General features: G+C 36.3%; 1 protein-coding gene and 1 non-coding gene across 4 annotated transcripts in view; one reads left to right on the plus strand and one right to left on the minus strand.

The window, feature by feature from the left end:
* The window catches only part of FBXL17 (F-box and leucine rich repeat protein 17), a 500,946-nt gene that overhangs the window by 174,258 nt on the left and 301,704 nt on the right, over positions 1-24,984 (minus strand). The gene's annotated exons all lie outside the window — the stretch shown is intronic.
* On the plus strand, positions 23,721-23,827 carry LOC125935822 (U6 spliceosomal RNA). The gene has a single exon (XR_007461807.1). It is a non-coding gene; the product is annotated as a U6 spliceosomal RNA (small nuclear RNA).

The following is a 24,984-nucleotide window of genomic DNA, read 5'->3' on the forward strand; positions in this document are numbered from 1 at the left end:
TGTAAAATGGAAATTACAATATCTGCCTCCAAGGATTTTATAAAGGTTACATTTCATAATGTCTGCAAAGATGCTTTTAGTTATTCAACAAACATTTACTAACCCTTACTATGCCCCTAACTATATGGATACAAAGATGGATAAGCCAAGCCTCTTCCCAAGGGGGATTCACAATCTTGTCAACTTTAACATCCTCCACACAAATAAGACAGGGTTATTTAGAATAGAATAGAATTTCCTAACATACGTTTCTCAGAAAACTAGCACTCTGGGGCTTTAATAGTTGGCATATACAAGCAAGAAATGTATGGTTCAATAAGTTCATGCTAAATCAAATTTTTTCTTAATAAAAAATTTAACATAAAACACATAGGACAGCACCTGGTACACAGTAAGCAATTAAATGTTAATTAATATTATTTAGGCCCTAGCACAGAACTTGGCACATAAAAAAAACACCTGTGGTAGGCTGAAAAATGGCCCCAAAGATAACAATTCTTATTCCATGGAACCTATAAATGTAGGTTTTTTTACATTTATACATTTACATTTTTACATTTTTTTTACATTTAGGTTCTTTTTTTATGTTTAATTTTTAAATGTTTATTCATTTTTGACAGAGAGAGAGAGAGAGAGAGACAGCAAGAGTGAGGGAGGGGGAAAGAGAGAGAGGTAGACTTCAGGCTCTGAGCTGTCAGCACAGAGCCCCACGCGGGGCTTGAACCCACGAACCTGGAGATCATGACCAGAGCCGAAGTCGGAGGCTTAAGCGACTGAGCCATCCAGGCACCCCTAAATGTTTATTTATTTTTGAGGGGGGGGGGGGGGGGAGGGGACAGAGATGGGGGACAGAGGATCTGAAGCGGGATCTGTGCTGACAGTAGGGAGCCCCATGAGGGCCCTAACCCACAAACCGTGAGATCATGACCTGAGCTGAAGCCCCCTGTTTAACTGACTCAGACACCCAGGTGCCCCTATAAAGGTAACCTTATGTGGAAAAAAGGGTCTTTGCAGGGGGAGATTCTCCCGGACTATCTGATGAGGCTCTTCAAACAATACCTAGTGTACTTCTAAGAGAGGCAGATGGAGAAGTGACACAGAGGGTGGGGTGAGGACAGGTGGAGACCGCAGTGATTTGGCCACAAGCCAAGGAATGCTGGTAGCCACCAGAAGCTGAAAAGAGGAAGAATGGAGAGGCTTCAGAAGGAGGCTGACACCTTGACTTCGGCCCAACGAAACTCATTTTGGATGTTTGTCTTCCACAATCATGAGAGAGTAAATATTTGTGGGGTGTTTGTTGATTTGTTCTTTCTTTTGGAAATAACAGACACGTTTAACTGTGCCTGGTTAGAGATTTGTTTCCTTTTGGGAATTTTAAAAGGAAAGGAGGCAAATTTCTCTTCTACAAAAAGTAAACTGACTTGCCTTTCTGCTGTAGGTGGCTCCAGAAGAAGTTAGTTTTGGGGGTATTGCTCTGTAATTAGTCAGGATTACCATATGAAGAGTTTAAAGACAGAACAAAAGTCTGACTTGGCCCCTCGACCCCCAGAGGTCAGGAGGCTGAGGGAGCAGCGTGCGCTGCCCGGTCGCCCCTGTGACCCTCAGAGCCATGCGAGCGGTCCGCCCGTCCGCGGTGGCTTCCGAGAGCGCCCGAGCCGGCCTCACTCGCTCCTCCCCCGGACGTCGAGGGTACAAACTGGGAGCAGGCGAGGAAGCGACGCTGGCGGCGGGAGGCTGTGTGTCCCGAGGCGCGAGTGTGTGGGGAGCGAGCTCAGAAGCCGAGAGCGGGCTGACGGCTGACGAGGCGCTGCCTGCCGACCGCCAGGGCGGCCGACTAGACGCCCTGGAACGGCTTCCGGCGGAAAGGACTCTCCGTTAGGCCGGGATCCGATCCTACCGGAAGAGTTTTACCCGTTCTTGCTTGCTGGCTGTGGTGCTGAGGAAAAACTATGATTGGATGGAGTGTGCTTCTTTTTTTCTAGAAGATTCCATGAAGCTTCCCAGCAACTCTTTCATTTCCTCCTCGTTACTGTCTGGAACATCCAGTTTTCTAGTAGGTTCTTTGTCTTTGGGTATTGTAAACTTCCTCTCTTTCCAGAATGTGCCTCTCTGTTCTTGAGAACCCTCCTGCCCCACCCGCTCTCGGTGAGACGAGTTTCCCGGGCTTGTCTCTGGGGGGTTTGTCTGTGTTGTGTGAAGGAAGTGCCTCTGTACTCCCGGGTGGGTCAGCTTGCCGTCTTGCAAAACCACCCATCAGAGGTCAGGTTCCACCTCCGGTTTCCTGCTGCTGATTTCCCTCCGAGCCTGCTTCGTGGGCGCGGGGTTGGCCCTGGGCTTCCAGGCGGCGGTGGCCCACTCCCCACATGGGCCTTTAATTTCGGGACTGTTTTACACCCTGAGTTTGGTTTCTTTTTAGAAATCTGCTATGACTGGGTGCTATTTTGGAAAGACTTCGACTGAAATTCAAGTTTCTGAATTCTTCCATTTTTGCATTTTCTAAGGAAATATCACTGAAACCACCAAAAATATTGCACGTGGGATGGCTGGTTTTTCTTGTTCAGGCCATTCTGCCAACGGGCTAACTTTTAGCTGGAAGGACGTGATGAAGGGGAAGTAGATTGCGCTGGAATGTCGACACCTGTCTTTGTTCATGCTTGCAGCTGATGCCAGGAGAGGACTCAGCCCAGGCCATTCAGTGGGTGACAGGGAAAGCCTGACTAGGAGGCCAGGTATTCTGGCATCTTTGTTTTTAAGCTACTAAATTTGTGATAATTTGTTATAGTACCAATAGGAAATGAATCCAAAGCCTAATAAATGTTATTAAACTAACCATTATACATGTGGCACCAAGGAATGTGATTTATAAAGGTAACAAGCTAAGTGCAATTATGATGATGTTACTGGATAAGACAAAATTTCAATTTGTGAAAGGGACAAAAAAGGAAAACTTTAAAGAATGTAACCACATCTAGAGCCTGAATTAGAATAAATTCCAAAAAAGGTATGTCTTTTTTAGAATAAACAATTATTCCCCCCCCAACATTTTATTACAGAAATTTGCAAACATACAAAAAGTTGAAAGAATTGTTCAGTGAAAACCCATTATCCACCACCTAAATTCTATAATTAACACTGTCTACATGTGCTTTATGTCACATGTATCCATCCATCTATTTCTCTATCCATCCAGGTATCTATCATCAATTTAACTTATTTTTTGGTGCATCTTAAAGTAACTGCAAACATTTCACTCCTAGCCACTTCAGCATATACATCATTAACTAGAGTTCAATGTTCTTTTTTTTTTTAAAGTAAGATTTACCTACTGTGAAATGCATAAATCTTAAATGCAATCAGTTTTGACAAAAGCACACATCTGTCTACCTTGAACTGCTATCAAGATTAAGATTATTTGTAGCACCCCACCAACTTCCCACATGCCACCTTTTAGTCAGTCATTGCTCATACCCACCCACAAAGGCAACTACAGTTGTAGATGTTTTGTTATTTTATTTTACCACAGCTTAGTTTTGATTGTTCTAAACCTTCATAAAAATAGAACATACAGTATGTACTCTTTTGTGTAAGGCTTTTTTTTTTTTTTTTACATAGCATAAAGGTTTGAGATTCATTTATGTTGTTTCATATTTCAGTAGTTCTTCCTGATTGTAACTTACAATTGACAAGAGGTATTCCATTATATTAATATACCAAGTTTCTTTATCCATTCTTCTCTGGAAGGGCATGTGAACTGTTTGCAGATTGGGGGCAACTGCGAATAATACTGCTTCTAGGAACATTGCCGTACAATCTTTTTGTAGATATATGCTTTCATTTCTCATAGGTAAAAACCTAGGATTGGAATTGCTGCGTCATAGAGTATTCGCAGTATGTATTTAGTAGATGATTAGTTTTAGAAGAAACTGACAAATCTCCTTCCAAAGTTGTAATACCATTTTACATTGCCACAAACGCTTTTGAGAGTTGTAGTTGCTTCCTGTCCTCACCTGTTGATGTTATCAGACATCTAGACATTCTGGTGAGTATGTAATGAAGACTAAACATTAAAAAACATAAATGTTCTATCACGATAATAATTAAATTTTTTATATCTGTTTTTTGAGTTTATTTATTTTAGCAATCTCTACACCCAGTGTGGGGCTTACACTCCCAACCCGAAGATCAAGAGTCAGATGCTCTTCCAACTGAGCCAGCCAGATGCCCCTACTCTTTTTATCTTTTAAGAAAATATTTACACAATGACAAACTATATTTGGAAATGGATCAATATTTTAAACTTTATCTTTGTATTTCCATAATTTTTTTTTAACGTTTATTTATTTTTGAGACAGAGAGAGACAGAGCATGAATGGGGGAGGGGCAGAGAGAGAGGGAGACACAGAATCGGAAGCAGGCTCCAGGCTCTGAGCCATCAGCCCAGAGCCTGACGCGGGGCTCGAACTCACGGACCGTGAGATCGTGACCTGAGCTGAAGTCAGACGCTTAACCGACTGAGCCACCCAGGCGCCCCTGTATTTCCATAATTTTTTAATGCACACAACATTAAAAGTACATATATATGATATGGATTTACTCATTATACAGACAAAGCTTGGTATAGACTCTTTGTAATAGCTTTTTGGCCCAGATGCAACATTCCATCTGCTAGGTCTTTGGGACATCTTCATGGCTAATTCCATTTCTTTTATCATCTTTATCCCAAGCAGCGTAACTAACAGTAATCAGATAATTTTAGGAAAGAAGTCTTAGTCATTTCATATAGCCCTCAATGTTACCTTATATGTTGCTTTCCACATTCTCTCTCGTAAATTGAACTAGAAGTTAGAAACTAATTTAAAATCAGCTCCAAACTATGATCTCCTCTATAACCACCAAGCTTTTCATCATTTAAGGTTTATAACCTAAATCAGTATTTGGTGGAAGACATTATAGAATGTTGTGACTTACAAAGTAGGCTGCTTATTCTATTACCAAGAACATTGTAAAAAATATATATAGCCAGAAACTAGATTAGGACTTTGGCATTCGTCAGCAAATAGTAAAAGTTGGATACCGTGGATCTCTCAGAATTTTCTTCAATTACTGGGGATAAAAACAAATGATTTTCCTTTCTTTTACTATTTATAATTATTTAAGTAAAATGGCCAATTTTAAGAAACTTGCAGTCCACTGATTTTCATAGCTACATATAATATATATAAAATAAAAATCTTAACTGAAACATACAGAAAATTTCAAGTGAACATTAAGATGCTTAGTACTGCTGAAGAGATAAAGTCAATGTTTTTCTATAATCATATGTGAACACAGAAAAAGAAAAGATCAAAGAAAATTTAACCTGACAGTTTATCTTTTTCCACTCCATTGTAAATTTTATTTATGTCTTACATACAATGATTCACCTCTGATCTAGATGATTTGGGTAAAGCAACTAAACATCAGGTATTTAAAGAACTCTGTAAACATGGCTTCCAAATAGGATCAAGGAGAGAAATCGTCATGAATCTTTTAAAGTATTCGATTAAGGCTCGAGACATATAAAAGTTCGTAGTAAGCCATACTAAGATGTGCCAAGCACATATTTGAGGATTTCGGCTACATCTGAAAGAGGCTTCTGATACATAACATAAAGATAACTTGAAGATATTAATAACTTTAAGCATATTACTAAAAACATTACATGATCAAAGTCTGGTATTCAGTGAGGGAAAGAGATACCTTTATTTCACAATTATGTAAAACTACAGTAAGAATTCTATGAACTACTGTATTATTTTTCATAATATCAATATTTAAAAATGGAAACCACTAAGAAATAATTGCAAAGTTATTAACTGTGTGAAAGCTTTTAAAAGTCATTTTATACTTCTACATTATTCAATTATCCCATATAACTTTCAAAACATTCAGTCTAATTCTTTTTAAAGTGAACTTTAAACACTGATTAGAATCAATGTCTATAAATCCCTGCAAGGAAAAATAAATGCATGTTTACTGCAAAAATTAATACAGAGCTGAAATCTTTAAGTTTGGAAATCTCTCTTAACAGTACAACCAATATCAAACATTAATTATAAAGAGGCATTCAGAATTATTTGGGGGAGAAAGAAGTCTTAATGGGCATTGGGCTGTGTATTCATATAAATAGTACAGGGCCATATTTGTTATTGAGCCTAACTTCTTTTTTTTTTTTTTTAATGTTTATTTATTTTTGAGAGAGAAAGCGAGAGAAAGAGGAGCTCAAGTGCAGGGGAGGAGTATAAAGAGAAAAGGGAGACACAGAAGCTGAATCAGGCTCCAGGCTCTGAGCTGTCAGCACAGAGCCTGACACAGAGCTCAAACTCACCAACTGTGAGATCATGACCTGAGCCGAAGTCAGCCAAAGTCGGATGCTTAACCAGACTGAGTCACCCTTATTGACCCCAGCTTCTAACACCCATACCCAGTCACCCTGAGTCTGGTCCTCAGCCAAACACCTAGCCCCTCTATTCTTGGAATCTTAAATTTTATTGCCTTATCCAGGCCAGATAAAGATGAGCAGAGGCCATGAAGTCCTCGACAAACAAACAAAAAACACCACATGGTTTCTCTCTCACCTGTAACTGCATAACAATTAAAAAATCCACTAAACTGTACAATTTATAAAAGGAAGATCAAAGTTGTTTTCTTTTTTCCCCCCAGATTGTTTATGTTGTCCCCGTGGTGCTGATACACTAAGCATGCACTTGGTCTGCTTAACAATAATCTAGTAGAATGCCTGATCTTATAACGACTGCTACTTCACTGGGAACACTCTATCCCCCCATTTTATGGACTACAATGATTCCGCCACTTTTTTTTGTTCAAATTTTGTTCACCACCTATTTCTTTCAATGTAGATTGAAAACTAAGAATGACTTCTGGCACATATATTCTGCATAACTGTCTGACTTGGTGCACTGAACACATTTATTACCTAGATGTTTTCTCAAAACACTATGCCTTTTAATATATTTAGATCTTACCAGAGCCATAGATATAGAGTCCAGCCACATTTTATATGGCTGAGTCTGTGTTTTAAACAAACACTTGAATATGAATGCTTTTAGATCAGACATGTGCTCTTTAGTTGTAACAGTCCCCACCATTCCCTAATGAATACATTTGATCTACTTTACTCGTGTACATTCTTTGTCTGGCTTTTATGGGCATTTAGGTTTGCAACTCCTGAAAATACCATGTATATTCATCCACATTGGTTTAAAACCCTTAATTCAGACCCAAGTGCTGGTCTCTTCTCAGACTGACTATTGATCCTGACCCGTGGTTTTCCTTCTCCTCTGTTGTGACCACTGTATGAAGTATATAGCTCATCATCCTGACCTGACTTCTAGTTCTGACCTCATGCAGGGTCCATGTTTTACTCATCTGTGATGTGATGCTCAGGACAGGTTTGTTGAATGAAATGAGTGAAGGATTGGTGCTGACAAGTCATGCCCTTGTATATACTTAGAATTCTAAATAAAAGGACTAAATACATCACTTTTATTAAGAATAAGTCAATAAGGGGCACCTAGGTGGCCCAGTTAGTTGAGTGTCCAACTCTTGATCTAGGCTCAGGTCACTATTTCCCAGTTTGTGGGATCGAGCCCGTGTTGGGATCCCTTCTCGGGATTCTCTCTCTCCCTCTCTCTCTGCTCCTCCCCAGCATGCACAAGCTCTCTCTCTCTCTCTCTCTCTCTCTCTCTCAAAATAAATAAATACAAACTTTAAAAAAAGAGAATGTATCAACAAAGTAGGACATTATTTTTAAGCAGAAAGACTAGATAACTTGTAGTTATGAGGAGAAATATCTATGAAAAATCTGGCTACCATAAAGGATAAAAAGCATGTAATAACAAAATGTAAAGGGATTTAAAAGGAGAAAAACTGTGTATGGAAATCCATAAAGTTAAAAGTATAATAATAGGATAAGAACATGTACTAGAAACATGAAGTGGGCTCTGCTGAATTCCTCGTAGACTTATCTTCTACACTAGATAAGCCAAAATGATTCAGAAGATGCTATAATATTCATTTTTAGGTAAGCAAAAGAAGGAACAAAAACTGTAATAAACTCTTAAAAAATGTGACGGCTACTGAAAATTATAAATCGCTATTAATTTCAAGGAGCTCATCTTATACTTCTTGATATTGGAAAGGGAATATTTACCTGAGGGAAGTAAATTCACTTTCCATGACAAGTTCTACTTCAGGACAAAGAAAATACCACAATTTGTCAATGTGAGAGTAAATATCACAGCAAGAAAATAAATATGGTTTACAAGGTATTATTTTCAAAGAAGGAAGATGAGGTAAACAACATAGTTCAGAAGTACTTTTTATTTAAAATATATACCCTTTAACATTTATTTGCTTACAGAATTAAGACGGTATGTTTACTAGAAGGATCTGGAACACATTTCTTTTTAGTGTAATTTAGAAATGTCAGTGCTTTCAAGAGGCAGAATGGCAGAGTGCTATGGAGCACAAATTCTGCAGTCTGAGAGCCAGGGACCAGACCAAATCTGGTCTGTTACTAAACCTCCCTGTGCTTTACTCTGCTTAACTGTGCAGTGGGGTAATAACATTCACTTCAAAAGGATTTTGTAAAGATTAAAATAATATATGTAAGTTGTTTAGAATTCTACCTTGCACATATTAAATGATACATATCTTAGCTATTGTTACTTTATTTAAAATTTCCATTATCTCTAGATGTGATGCACCTCCTGATTTAATTAAGACATATCCGGTACTACCTATCCAGTATATTGCTGAAAAACCAGAAACCTCAATTTAATCAAGCTTCTAATTTACCTATCAATTCATAGGCAATATGGGGGACGGGCAAGTAGCAAAACATACTGTATGATACCATAAGAAGACAATCAGCTAAATCTACAATGTAAGAAATTTGTAGGACAAACAATTCATGATCTTCAACAAATAAATGACATGCAAATGCAGGGGGTGGGGGTATTATTCACCAAAAGAAACTAAAACATGTATCAACCCAATGCAACATGTGACCTAGTTTAGATCCTAATTTATTTATTTTTTTCCTAATTTAAACAAATAAGCTGAAAAAAGACTTTAAAGAAATTAGTGTTGCTTGTTAGCTGTAATAATAGTATTGTATGTGTACACTTAAAAATCTCCATTCATCGGGGTGCCTGGGTGGCTCAGTTGGTTAAGTGTCTTGACTTCAGCTCAGGTCATGATCTCACAGTTCATGGGCTCAAGCCCCACATAAGCTCTGTGCTGGAGCCTGCTTCAGATTCTGTGTCTCCCTCTCTCTCTGCCCCTCCCCTGTTCATGCTCTGTCTCTCTCTGTCTCAAAAATAAATAAATGTAAAAAAAATTATAAAAAAAAAGGTGAGGGGCACCTGGGTGGCTCAGTCGGTTAAACATCTGACTTCGGCTGAGGTCATGATCTTAAGGTTTGTGGGTTCAAGTCCTACACTGGGCTCTGTGCTGACACCTTGGAGCCTGGAGCCTGCTTCAGATTTTGTTACTCCCTCTCTCTGCCCCTCCCCTGCTCATGCTCTGTCTCTGTCTCTCAAAAATGAATAAATGTTAAAAAAAATTAAAAAAATTAAATAAAAATCTTCATTCATTAGAGATAACCGAAGAATTTACAAATGAGGGGAGTACCTGGGTAACTCAGTTGGTTTAAGCGTCAACTTCGGCTCAGGTTATGATCTCGTCCTTCATGAGTTCGGCCCTAAGTCAGGGTCTATGCTGACAGCTCACAGCCTGGAGCTTGCTTCAGGTCCTGTGTCTCCCTCTCTCTCTGCCCCTCCCCTGCTCACACTCGATCTCTCTTTCTCTCTCTCTCTCAAAAATAAAATAAACATTAAAAAAAAAAGAATTTACAAATAAGTATTTGCTCAGGATTTAATTTAAAAGACTCCAGGAAAAAAAAAAGTTAGAGGGAAATCAATTGATGAATAAGAACAGCAAAATGTTGGTAATTGTTTAATTTGGGTGATGGGTACATAAGAGTTCATTTTTTGATTCTACACTTATATATGTTTGAAACTTTCCATGATAAACTTTAAATTTTTAAAATTTATCATATGGTAGTTTAATGTGTTTACCCTAAAATCTCTTTATGCTATCCATATTTGTTCTTCTAATTGTGCAACTTAACTAAATGTTATAATAAATTAAATGTGAAAGTGAAAAAGAGATAATTATTTTTATAAAACTACGTTGAATGCTTTGCATATATCTGATAAAAGTAACTCACTAAAAATGCTTTTGAATTAGGTGTGAGATAATCTTAAAAGTTTAGTGGAAAGTCTAAAATTTAGAAGGTTTGTACTTATATTGCTTCTTAGTGCTAAGAAGTATCTTAGTGCACATTCCACTTTAATGTACTGAAAACTGGATATCCCTGATGATGCAATTGGGGTTGGCAGAGGTGAGATGATATGAACACCCATCAGAACGCTCTTGTACAAATAAAAGGTCTTGGTCCTTCAGCAGAACACTGGTGAATAAGTGGGCATTTATAGAATTTTAAATGATACAAACTACTTTAATATTTTATTTTACAATCCCTACCTCCCCCTTAACTCTTGAAATAAACAAATACTAATCCCCATAAGGGCAGAAAATAAGAGTTTCTACTGAGTTACAAGTTTGTTTTGTTGTTCTTTAATAAATGTTTTGGACCCCCTTTTTAACTTAATGGAAGCCATAGATTACTTCTGTTTTAAATCCTGTCCCAAATATTATTTCCACTATTTAAGTTAATTGATTGATTCATAATATCAGATTAAAGTGGTATAGATTGAGAAAATAATATGATGTTTATAGTTTTAGAATGAAGATCATATTACCACAACTATGGCCTCAATAAATCAGAAGTTGGGGGTCTTTCTAAATTGCAAAAAGCTGTGTTTTGCATTTGACCAAAGATAAAATACACAGTAAAATGTATTGATATCAACTAGACTTAGAAAATGACAAATTATTTATTTATATTCTGCTTACTTAACAAAAGAATTGGCAGTAGCTTAAAATGAAAGTAAATGTTCATTTTAGCTAGTTATAAGACAATGAGATGATGACTTTGCTCTAAAAGGAAAACAAATGCTTAAAATAAGCTTCCTTTCCAAAAGCCAAGTTATGTAAGATATTCAAAGTCACTATAATAAAGTACCAGAAGTAAAATATCTTTTCCTGTTAAAAATGATCAGTCTTCATTTGTACAGTGGAATATCAGTACTAATTAATTTTGAGGTTTATTCATACACTTTGGGGACAATAATCACAGAAAGCTACCCTAAATCCTAGCTGTATGTTCTAATATACTGAAATAGAAAAAAAAATTATCTCAGTAAAATATATTTTGCTATAGTTTTGATTTAATTATAGCCCCTATCTCAAAGCTGTTGGAAAACATGACAATGCAGCAAATCAGCATAAAATGAATACATAATAAGTGCCTAAAGCCCCATGCCAGAATTCCTCATCATCATAAATTTAAAAATGACATTGTTTGGTACCTTATTTAAAAATAGTAAAAATGGTGAAGATACTACTTTACATCTTGGGAAACAAAATAGAAAACTTTATATTTTAGTTTCTCTAAACCAAACTTTCAAAATGATAAGAATTACATATTTAGGTATAATAAAATCTTGAATTATGAATAAGCATTTAGAAATCTGACACTGCCTTTTAAAACTGCAGTGGATATTATGACTGCTGTCTAGGAGCCACCCCAAACACAGCTGCCGCTATGAGTTTTGATCATTTGGAGCTTCTAGACTCACTCAAAAGGCAGTTTATTTATAAAAAGACAATGTGGACTTAGTTGTCAACTTTCATATCTGGCTGTGGGAAGGATATGGGGAAACAGATACACATGTGGCAGGAGCATAAATTATCAACATCATTCTGGAATGTAGTCTGGTATTATTCATCCCTTCATTTTATATACTTAAGGACCGCCATACATGGCCTAGGGATATTCTGGATCCTAGTGATATAGGATGAACAAAACTAAGAAAACTTTCAGTGACTGTGTCCTATGACACAGAAATTCTATTACTGCAAACATAAATAGAATAGGTTAAATAAAATTATGGTATCCAGATGCACACATGTAATAGGATGATACATATTTTCCTTGACATGTCAAGATTTCAAGAAACAGTCACAAATAAGAATATGTCACAAATAAAGTCACAAAGCAGAATGAATAACATGGACCCTTCTATATTACGGCTTTTTAATATTTCTTCCATCTTCTTTTTTTTTTTTTTAACGTTTATTTATTTTTGAGACAGAGAGAGACAGAGCATGAACGGGGGAGGGTCAGAGAGAGGGAGACACAGAATCCGAAACAGGCTCCAGCCTCCGAGCTGTCAGCACAAAGCACGACGCGGGACTCAAACTCATGGACCGCGAGATCATGACCTGAGCTGAAGTCAGCCGCCCAATGGACTGAGCCACCCAGGCGCCCCTCTTCCATATTCTTAAATTGGTTTAGATTTAATATCTTTCTTTCAAAACATTAATTACCAAAAGATTTGTAGGAATAAGGAGATAATTTCTGAGGTTTTGTGGGCATGAGATTTTTATCATCAAAGTTGACTATCAGACATTAAATATGTAAGAATATAAAGGTAGAGTACAGATTTGGTAATGTAGGAGTGATTTGGTTTAGATATTTGGGGCAATAAAGCAACTATAAAATTTGTAACAATGTATCAGTAGATATGGAGCATTATAGCACAGGACTTGGAATCAGAGGTCTAAGTTCACACATGGTTTTGTCTTGTGATGTATGACCATGAACCAGATTATTTAACCTCTATGGTCTATGACCTTAACAATAAAATGGAGATAATGGCTTCACAGGATTATTGTGAAGATAAATGGTATAATACACATACAGTGATTCATAATCATAAGCACTCAATTATTATTTCAGTTGTTAGCCATCATTAATACTTCTAAATCAGAAAATATGTATTTGTAAAATATTTTAAGGGTTTTTTTTCTTTAGTATTTTCTTACTAAATTTAAATTAAATTACATCTTTAGGGGGCATCTGAGTGGCTCAGTTGGTTAAGCGTCCGACTTCAGCTCAGGTCATGGTCTCACAGTTCCTAAGTTTGAGCCCCACATTGGGCTCTGTGCTGACAGCTCAGAGCCTGGAGCCTGCTTCAGATTCTATATCTCCCTCTCTCCCTGACCCTCCCCAACTTGTGCTCTGTCTCTCTCTCTCAAAAATAAACATTAAAAATTTTTTTTAAAAATTAAAAAGATTTTAAAAATTAAATCTTTAGTATTTTATTATTAAATATTAAAATTATTGGCATGAGAATGTTCCTCTTTCCAATACAGGAGACTCATGTTTAATCAAATTTCACGACTAGGTGTTAAGCAGAAGAGATTTCTCATGCCATGGTTTTGATATAGTGCTGTGCCCAGAGATGGAACTTAGCATACAGAAATTTATGGACTCACATGCTGTACAATAAACTCCTATAAAAACATCTATGAAGCACTCTTTGTCATCATTTATGGCATGAAAATAGACACCTGGCCTATGATCTTTACCAATTTAAGCATATCTTAGATGGAACACAATGTTACCAATGATTTACATGTTTTGAAATATTTTCTCAACAATTTTAAGACTTTTTCTGTCTACACACTTAACTCCTACAGGAAATTACAGAATGCCCATCTAACTATCAACACTTGGAAAGTGAACTATGAATAGATGGCTGCAATAGAATAAGCATCCAGGGCTTTAGAGACATATCCCAGAGGAATCTAGATCTCTCTCCTAAATATCCAGTAAGGAAATGGAGATTTATCAAAAAAGACAGGTAAGCTATCAACCACCCAAAAGCATTTTGCAAATGCCTTCAAAACCCAAAGTCTATTCAAGAGATCAGATATACAAATGAAAAACTTAGGAAAAAAAAATGTTTGACATAATGTAAGATAAACATATGTCTCAAAATAAAATTTAAATTTGTTTTAAAAAATTTTGTTTTGTACTAAACTGTTAAAATTTGACATCAGAAATAAACTTTCAAAACAAAATGCTTTAAGATAACTTGTACAAAATATCAATGCCAATAGTATCTTTGCATTGTGAAATTAATGATTTTCATAATGGTGTGTCTTTAATGTAATAGAAGAAATTAACATCATAAGTTTCATTATGAAAATTTCAACATGAAATTCTTTTCATGTTAAGAATTTACCAAGAGTTCGTTTCCCATAGTTCTAAAATGTAGTTTTAAGTGTCTCAAAAACACATTTTTTTAACATCTTTCCCATTTAAAGTTCCCAAAGACTTATAAATTTTTAACTCCATCTCCCCAGGCTGTATAAATTCTCTTTTTGGAGGCTTTCTGATGCACGGATTTGATCTATATACAATTTAGCTAAAAATTAAATGCATAATCTTCAAAAACTCTAAATCTTTTACAGTTGTGCTGTTGAAGATGAAAGAACTTGTATACAAATGTTTAAAAGTATATAAACCTTCCTATGTAAGATGGAAAACAAGAGGCTCAGTACTTTTTCTTAAATCTGTCCAAAGGGATTTTGTTAAAATAGTATGCTTAAACTTTCAGCAATCTCATTACAATAGATATTTCACTGGCAACAAAAAGGTTCCACTGTCAGAGTAATAGTCAATAATAATTTTACTGCTACTAAAAAATGGCATTATTAATTGGTACTTTAAAAATCTTTTGAAGTTGGGGCACCTGACTGACTCAGTTGGTGAAGCATGTGACTCTTGATCTTGGGAGTGTGGGTTTGAGCCCAATGTTGTGTGTAGATTACTTAAAAAAATAAAATCTTAAAAAACTGAAATTACACATCTATTATCTTAGTTTATACTTGAAAACACTGTGTATGTGGTTTTATTTTCATTTGATAATTGCGAGGACTCAGTTGTAGGGATATTAAGTCCTGGGGGCAACAATATTATATGTTGTGATAGTAGTAAAGGAATGAGACCAGGTTACTAGTTCCTATATCTAGGACCTCTCTGCTAGATAATGAAAGAATTAAGGCCAGTAACATTAGTGAGCATTCAATAGCTGGTAATTTGCCAAATATTTACCTATGTAATTCTGTGATATATTACTCCATTCTACCATTTTCCATTTTCCAAATTCAGAAATAGGAGTACAGCCTTACTGTTATATCCAGTAAGTGGCAGATTTAAACTGAGGTTGGCATGATTATGATTACAAAGTGTGTGCTTTTTCTCTAAGAGAATAAACTTAAAGCTAGAAATAATTCAGAATCTATGATATGCACTCCTTCCCTACTAGTTATCTACACGGACACTTTCTTATATGAGAAAAGGGAGGGGAATGGAACTCAAAACACCAGGTAAATCTGGGCCAGGTCTGTAGCTTCTTACTATTCCGATATTTCTACACATCTTCCTAAAACTGAATTCCTAGCCTAATGCTTTGAGAGCCTTCCACAAAAGTTGTTTCTGGAGACAAAAGTAAGCTAGGAGAAGGGCAGACTTTAGGAAGAAAAACACTCACTATATTTGATGATTATTTAGCTGAATACTGAGAAGAGCCAAAAACATTGTTTGCCAGAATGCAGAGACTTTCCAAACAAAAAAGACAGACTTCGTTCAAATCAGTTGAAAAAACTGATTTGGGTCACAATGCATATAAGCACAGAAAAAGCTCTGAACAGTATTGCAGGCCCATTTCACTTGACTTGACCAAGTATTTTCCCAAGTGTAAATTGTTCTGGGGAACAACTTCTGATATTTCAAACTTGACTGTAATAATAATCTACACTATGCTTTTTTTTTTCCTTTTTACAATAATTACTACATAGAGGAATATTTATTTAGTACATTATCCACTAGGTACAGACCTATAGCGCATTTTCTAAAGGTATAGACAAAGACTAGCTCCAGGGCAGATGAGGCTAAATGGCATAATCTCTGGATATTAAATCTGGCAGGGCCTTAAGGGTTTTATCATCCTTTCATTTACATATGAAGAAGCAAGAGCCTAGAGGGATTGAGAACCTGCTCCCACATCACTGGACCCTGGAAAGTGGCTGCACTGCCAATGAGTGGTGGCCTCTCCTCATCGGGTTTGGCCATGGTGCCTTAGCAGGAGGACGTGTCAGAAGCTTTTTATCCAGCACTTCCCTGGCATTCTCTGCAGATCTGGTCCAGAGCCACCAGGCTAAGCAGGAGTAGCTACGGGCACTGAAAAATATTGCCTCAGGATGCTGTTGTTCTGCTTTTTTGCTATGCTGCTTTGTTCTCCAGAGGAACCATCACAAACATCATGGTCAGGTTGCAATTTTGAGCATGAAATGTTTGCAGTGGGAATATCAGGCAGGTGTCTGACATCTTAGATATTTGTTTCTAGACTAATATACCCACAATTTTCCCCCAACTACTATATTGACAGGCATTTATGACACTCGAGAGTATTTCTAAATTTTATAAGGATAATTTGCTGGGGGGGGGGGGATCAAGTGCTTTTCATCATATCTACATAGGGAGTGATTTTACACTCTACACAGGGGAAATAAATATATATACCTTGGAACTCAGGAGGAAATCGTCAGTATATATGTACTACTATTTGCTAAGTATATATCTACATTTTACCTAAATATCACTATACCCAAATATGTGTATATAGAGACATTGCACAGCTAAAAAATATATTGACTGGTATTAGTAAATTCTACTTCATGCCATTTTTCAGTTAGATGGAAATTAAAGTTTTTCTTAGAATTAATTCAGTAACTATATTACTTAGGAAATTAATCTGGTTTGCATTATAAATGGCAGAGAGATATAGTGAGATCACATGGACATCCCTTTGGTGTTCACCCAATCCATTATTTGATATACCAAGCTCTCAGCCACCCATCTCTAATAAGAGTCTATGGAACACACAGCACTTTTTAGCCTATTTTTTTCACCAGACAGAATGTGTCACATGCCAGCAAATTCAATAATCTCTTACAGATTAGTACCTTAGCCACTCGACTCTCACTATTAGTTACACTTCTGAAAATCCTTTTCAGAAAACTACCTTCCCAAAGACTCATTCATCACGGAAAGCAACGACCTCTGACCTCTACATTTAAATCTCTAAATTCACCCATCACTCTCTCAAAGACACAGCCTTCTTTGGTTTTAATTTTTCTCGTTCCATCCTCGCCTTCACATCCTATGCCTTCCTTCTCAATGTAAGTCAAACTCCCCCCACTTTCACCGCCACCCCCACACATATTAAACCAAGTCTGCACAACACCACCATCACCAAAAGTGGAGGTGGCAAAAGACCTTCTAAGTCCTCCCCAAGGCCCTGCCCACAGACCCAGTGCAAGGCAGGTTGAAAACCACAGACTTAAGTCTAGACATACTCAAAATAAGATGGTCTTTTATTATTATTATTATTATTATTATTATTATTTCCCTATTTTCTGTCAATCTCTTACTCGCGCTTTTGAATTGTACCACTGAGATCATTTATGTCTTTGGCAAAAAAAGAAAAAAGAAAAAAAAAGAAAAGGTTGGGGGAGGTAGGGGAGGAAAGATAGGAGGGAGAGGGAGAGGGAAAGACGGAGGAAGAAACAGTGAGATTGATTAAATGAAGGGGGCTAATTCTGGAGACGGGCCTTTCTGGCTGCCCTACTAGACCCCATATAGAGGCTGCTCTTTCTTTGACCCTTTCAACCCTAGTAACACTGAAAAGCCCGACCCTAAAAAGACTTTTCCTTTCCCATTGAGCTCTTTTTATAATCTCGATATTTAAAGGCATTAAATGAATTAGTCAAGTTTATGAAGTTACTCTACATTAGAGCTCATTTTTGTTATGTTACCATTTCCCCTAACTGACAAGAGTGTGCTAGTATTAATTTTTACTCTCCACAATTTTGTTACTCTTCAAACATTGCATATAAATTGATATCCAGGTCAAGGAATCCTGAATACTTTCATAGATATATATTTAATTAAAATCACGACTTCCATTGTTGCAGGTGTGGGCCTCCTCCAGTCATTTAAGCTCTCTAGACTTTATTTTTCCTACTTAAAAAAAAAAGCCAGGGGAAATGCTACTTATGCATAAAACACTTTGAGCTCCCCAGATGAAAGCCCGCATATATAAGTGTGATGCGTGTTTATTGCCTCTTCTCTGATGAAAAGTGGCAGCCTTCTGCTTGAAATGGGATTAGAAATTCTGACTATAACAGAGAAGAGAGAAGCACAAATGAGTAACAAGCAGTCAGAATAAATAAAATTGAAAAGATGGAGAGCACTCCTTTTACAAAAGGAACAGCAGTTGTGAAACTTGTGGTTTAATTTGGTATGCTTTCCACTTTTAAAAAATTGGGCTCAACTGCATGTATAATGAGCTACAAGCAGAAGGTACATTCAGTAGTACATGAATAAAAAATGACCTTTTCATTTGCTCTTCCGTAGCTTGGCATTCCTATATTATTAAAATATAATGTATTAAAGATTAAGTAAGCATATTAGCATACAGACATCATACTTATGTGGCCATGGATACGAGGGCTATACAACATAAAGCTAGAAATCCAGCTATATAAAATTCATATTTTTAAAAGTATAGGTATCAATTAAAAAGAACACAAACTTTTCTAACAACAAAGTTGGCAATTCTACCAAGGATGAAAAACAAAGGAATGAGAGGAGAATCTCCAAAGCGAGCCACAAATAAGAATCACAGACTATTCAACAGCTGGGAGTAAGCTGGATTCTATGTTCTAGGGAACATACTAAATAGATAAACTCCCTAGCCTAATGAACCTAGTATTCTCAATCTAGGATTTAAAATGCTAAGGCAATTTTCATGCCAACATTTTGGAGGGGGGCAATAGCCATTTATTAAATATTCTTCTGGCATTTATTCTAAATTTTCTATGGCTTATTTTCCTTTCTCACTTTTTCTTTTTGACATTATAACATACAAATTTATAGAATATTAAGATTGCACAAAGGAGTGACTGCAAAAACATAAAAACATAAAATTACTACATTTCCAAAGGACAGGGCTTTCTTTTCACCTCATTATTATGTGAGCAATACAGGTTCATAAGAGAAAAGTTAGAGTTCAGGAAAATAAAAAGAGAAAAAAGAAATAATCCTATGAGTCTAATGCAGTCACCAGTCACTGCTTATATATTTCCTCTTATTGTTTTCTAATAATGTAGCTTTTTGTGTTTGTGTATGTGTGGGTTTTTCTCTCTTTTATCTCATACACTGTTGGAGACACAATGTTATATCACGCTGTTTTCAGTTAGTATGTCAAGAAACATTTTACACCCAAAGCATGCGTTTCTGTTTTATTTAAAGTTCATTTTTTTCATTTCAAAAAATTGCTTTATCCATCACAATGGAAAGTTGACATTCCCCAGAACTTTGTCATTTGTCCTACAGACTGTTCCCCAATGGCTTGAGAAATGATGGTGATGGTCTTATTTGGAACACTCTGAGAAAAGGAGATGCTGCAATGAATTGGTTATCTAAACCTAGAGAGGCACCATCATTTCTCCTAGTCGGCTATTCAAGAATTTAGCCTCCTGTCTCATTTACAAGCAAGCCTGAGGTAAGGTTCAGTACAAAGCATAGGCCATTCAGTAATCTTAGTTTAATGTGGCTTTTAAAGACCTGAACTGTCAATCCCCTACCTTCACGGCCTCTCATTCTACTGTTTTCACTTGAGGAGATAAGAAGCCTAGTCTTTGAACTATATTCCTAATCTGTCACAGTCGTGAGTGAATGATCTGTATGTGTACCCACAATGCAACCATGTATTGGAAATTCCTTCATGCATGCATTCATTGAAATGAATAAAATTCTTTCCTACGTTTAAGAAAATAGGTAAGACAAAAATCAAACAAAGAGGAAAACTAAATTGAAAAGTTGATGGAAGAAGCAAACCCTTGCTTTTAAAATGATGTAAATATGAAACAGGCATTTATAACAGATATGTCTTTCTTGTTTTCCCTGTCATTCTCTTGCATAAAAAGCAACGGTGATTTTTTAAAACAGTTTGCTATGAATAAAATTTATCATCTACTGATGCATTATTTCTCACTTTCTTTTTCATATTATCTCTCAGAGATAAATGGCAATAACAAAGACATTAAAATGACACTAAGAACAGCTTTTTATAGTTTTAATTATTTTTTCCTTTTTGGCAATAAAAATGATGTGGTATGTTTGCATGTGTTATATATTGAGAAGCCATAATACTGTTTAAATATTCATAATTGTGGAGATAGTTTTTACTTGATATTTTAAATATGAAATAGATTGCTTCTGGTCCCTAATATTACGGCCCTGTTTATTAATATATATTGCAGGCACACCTATATTTATGTCAGTCAATCACTTACCATGCTCTTTATTCTACTCTGAAGTATTCTCCACACAGATAATATTCTTTTATGGGTCCATCAAGTTTCAGTTTCTGAGAAATAACTTCACAATTTCTAATGTAGATAATGAGCACTCATTTTCCTACTTCTCTTGGAATCTGAGCTCATTTTAGTCTATGAAATAAAAACTAAACTTCAGGGCAAGGGAGATCCTGATGGGTGGCAAACAACATGTGTACCCAGCCCTCCAACAGTCACAGAGCAGACATGGCATCTATGGGTGGGTGCCCAGTGGAGGCATGGCAGGCCTCTTGAGGATGACACTTCACCTGGGTCGGCAAAGTTGGGACCTAGTCCTCAGTACTCCAGGAATGATTTTGTGCTTTTAGGGAAACTGAGAAGTCTATCTGGGATACACTCATGAAAACTCAACTCCTATAATGCTACCTTACCAATTTAAAATGACACCTTTCTGAAATGCAAGCGGGGTCCCTGGCCTGGTCAGATGGGTGCATTCTCCCCCACATGGAAACTTACAGGTCAGAGTTTGTGAGATGGACAGTTAGACCTAAAGGGCTTGGTGTTCTTATTTCAGGGTTCCTGGGCTTAACAGTTTGGGGCAGTCTTTCTTCCCACACCTTTCTTCCATCAAAGGTTCTCACCTGGCCTGCTTCTTTTTACTTTTAATTTTAAACATCCTATCTATTTTTAGATATATATTTTAAGAGAGATTACATTTAAATGATACAGCTGTAAGACAGTGAAAATGAAGTCAGACTCCCCCACTCTTCTATCCCTAAATGCCCTGTTTCTCTCCTTGGAGGCTAGCTATCTACCCTTTAGCAATTTCATGAATAGCCTTCCACAGATAACCTATGCATTTACAAATATACGCCATATGTGTGTATGTGTATATATACATGGGTAAGTTATATATATACATATTCATATGTATGTGTATATATATAGTTTGTCTCCCATAAATAGCAGTGCATACATGCTGTTTCTGCATTTCACTCTTTTTTTTTTTTTCTTTTTTAATAGCTGAGTCACAAGATCATTGGGAGAACTTTTCTTTGGACATTTTACCAACTTCCGTCTGTTTTGTTTTTGTTTTTTTGTGTGTTTTTTTTTTGTTGTTTTGTTTTGTTTTTTGTTATTTGTTTTTTTTTTTTTTTTTTGTAGAGCTGCCCTGATTGTGTTTTTGCCCTCTAACTGTGTCTTAGATAAATTTAGTTTTCCTTCTACTGGTGTCTTGGGCTTTTCTTTACTTACTCTTTTTCTGTCTTTGACAGTTAAATACTTGGACTTTATCCCCTGAGATGTATCTACTTATCAAGACAAGTTCTGCAGGAGAAATATCTAAATCAACCTCCAATATTAGTGGGACCAGAAAGTCTGATGGTAATTTCCCAGTGATCTTTTAGTTCTTTTTTTTTTTAACCTGAATAAAAAAACACGCTTATAAATTACTTACATAGTTGGACTATATACCTCTCTAGGTATCTTTGACTAGAAACTAATTTCAGCTTTTAAGAGGCCTAGACCATCTGAGATCATTCTTTTAATCCTAATGAAAATTTATAATGCCTAAAAGAAAGATGCATTTTACTTTTAAACTTCTCATATAGAACTTGTTAGTTTTACCTTGTACATACAAATAACACATACAGTAAGCATCCTTAAATATTATTTTACACACATGGTTATTTGTTAGATAAGTACCTCAAAGTAGAATTCCAGGTCAAAAGGTATACACATTTTTTATTTGGAAAGTATTGCCAAGTACTTTCTCATATTTTATAATGGTAAAAACTTGAAATTCGAAAACACAATGTAGCAATTGACCCTTTCCATGTTGTGACTATAGAATGATTTACTATGAATTTTTACAGAGGAGGAAGACAATTCAAAATTAATAAATTCTGCTTCTAGTTAACCTCTTACTCTCGAAGCTAATAATTCAAGGTATATGTTTGATTCCTATCCCTAGATAGGAAAACAAGAAAACTACTTGGATTGAACCTGAAAGAAAGGATTTTAAATCTCAGTTTTAAAAGAGTCCTTCTTTCCAGTAGCCTTCAAATTGTAGGGCAAAATTCCTCTCAAGGAAGAGATGATGAGAAAAAAAAAAGAAAAAGGAAAAGAAAAAAATGAGAAAAATGAAATAAAACCACCAGGACTTGAGCTAGAAATCCTATGGTTACCAATACATCTCATATGAGAAAGGAAAGGCTACCAAAGAAAAAATGGACAATACCTGAGGAACGAATGGCTTCATAAGGAGACAGAGAACTACTGAAAGTCAGGTTCCTGGCAGGGATTTTTACTTTATACCGTTGCTGATGAGAACGTCTTCCAAATGCTAAGAAGGGAAAGAATGGAAGAGAAACTGGGCAGACCTAGGCTCTGAAACTCAAAATGCTTTTCCTGGGGGACATCATGAAATTGATTATAAGGAGGGTTATGAAATCTTAGAAATCACTCAAAGTCTGCAAACTACTACTGTTTATTATTAACTAAGTCCCTATGTTGGCCAAAGAAAGAAGCATTTTAAATTTCCAAGACATAATAACCATTAATGTTAATTTATGTAACAGGTAAGTTAAATATCTAGATTATCTTTTAAATCTTTTTTTACTTAAGAAGGCGCCTGGGTGTCTCAGTCAGTTAAGTGTCTGACTTCAGCTCAGGTCATGATCTTGCAGTCCATGAGTTTGAGCCACGTGTCAGGCTGTGTTGACAGATTAGAGCCTGGAGCCTGCTTGGATTTGGTGTCTCCCTCCCTCTCTGCCCCTCCCCTGCTCAGTCTCTCTCAAAAATAAATAAAAATTAAAAAAAAAAAAAAAGAAGTTTGGCATATAGGGGTACCCAGGTGGCTCAGTTTGTTGTGCAACTGATTTGATTCCAACTCTTGATTTCAGCTCAGGTCGTGATCTCATGGTCATTAGACTGAGCCCCACAACAGGCTCCACACTAGGTGTGGAACCTGCTTGAGATTCTCTCTCCCCCCATCTTTGCCCCCCCATTCTCTCTCTCTCCCTCTCTCTCTCTCTCTCCCTCTCTCAGAAGAAGAAGAAGAAGAAGAAGAAGAAGAAGAAGAAGAAGAAGAGGAGGAGGAGGAGGAGGAGGGGGAGGAGGATGAAGAGGAAGAAGGAGAAGCAGCAGCAGTAGTAGTGGTAGTAGTTTGGCATATATACTTGGCCTGGTCTCATGCATACATGTACATGACCCCACCATCGTATCACATACTTAAAATAAAAGCATTGATCATAGTGCTTGCTTCGGCAGCACATATACTAAAACCGGAACAGTACAGAGAAGATTAGCATGGCCCCTGCACAAGGATGACATGGAAATTCGTGAAGCTTCCATGTTTTTTTTTATATATACAATGGAATACTACTTGGCAATGAGAAAGAAGGAAATCCTGCCATTTGCAGCAACGTGGATGGAACTGGAGGGTATTATGTTAAGTGAAATAAGTCAGGCAGAGAAAGACAGATACCATATGTTTTCACTCATATGTGGATGCTGAGAAACTTAACAGAAGACACTGGGGGAGGGGAAGGGGAGAAAGAAAAAAAGTTACAGAGAGGAAGGGAGGCAAACCATAAGAGACTCTTAAATACTGAGAACAAACTGAGGGTTGATGGGGGTTGGGGGAGAGGGGAAAGTGGATGATGGACATTGAGGAGGGCACCTGTTGGGATGAGCACTGGGTGTTGTATGGAAAACAATTTGACAATAAATTATATTTAATTAAAAAAAAAGCATTGATCATAGTAATTATAATCTCCATTCTAAAGTGACTTCAAACAACTGTATAATTCTTGGGAACTATAATGCAATCTTTTAAATTAACTATATATGAATTTTCCTGAATAAAGCAGGTTTCAAGTGTATAATTTGTATCTAAAATTTGAGGCCAGTGTCAAAACTTTAAAGTGTTCTTTTCATTATGTATCATTTTGGAAGGTGAACAACTGCAATTTTTCTCCATTTTATTATCTGCTTTATAAACTTGGATATTTTCACAAGGCTATCACCTGTTTTATAACTACACTGTTTACCTGAAGTAGGATTTAAGAATTTCTCACTTTTATTCTCAGTTATTCAAAACACAACATATATGCCTTTAGAGTATGGTTTTCTGATTCATATATGGAAGTAAATGAGATAATTATATCTTACATTAAATAAAGCACTGGATCTTGAAAATAAGCACTGAGCATATAAGTGTAAAATCTAAATAACCATTTAAAGCAAAAATAAATTTTACAAATGGATTATTTAGTTTATCTTCTAAAAAAATAAATTATTTTCTTCTTAGATGTACAATAAAGCAAGGTCATGGTATCATATAACTCTGAATCTAGACTATGTTTTAAATAGATGTCCTAAAAGACATAAATAACTAGATTATATCTCATTGAATAGGTATTCTAAAAGGAAAGTGGTGGATATCAGTAATAATTTAAATAACAGAAAAACTTGTTATCATAAGAATGTGGGGGGGGTGGGTTATGCACTAACTAG

This window comes from Panthera uncia, assembly GCF_023721935.1.
Source record: "Panthera uncia isolate 11264 chromosome A1 unlocalized genomic scaffold, Puncia_PCG_1.0 HiC_scaffold_17, whole genome shotgun sequence".
In the NCBI taxonomy this organism is placed as follows: Eukaryota; Metazoa; Chordata; class Mammalia; order Carnivora; family Felidae; genus Panthera; species Panthera uncia.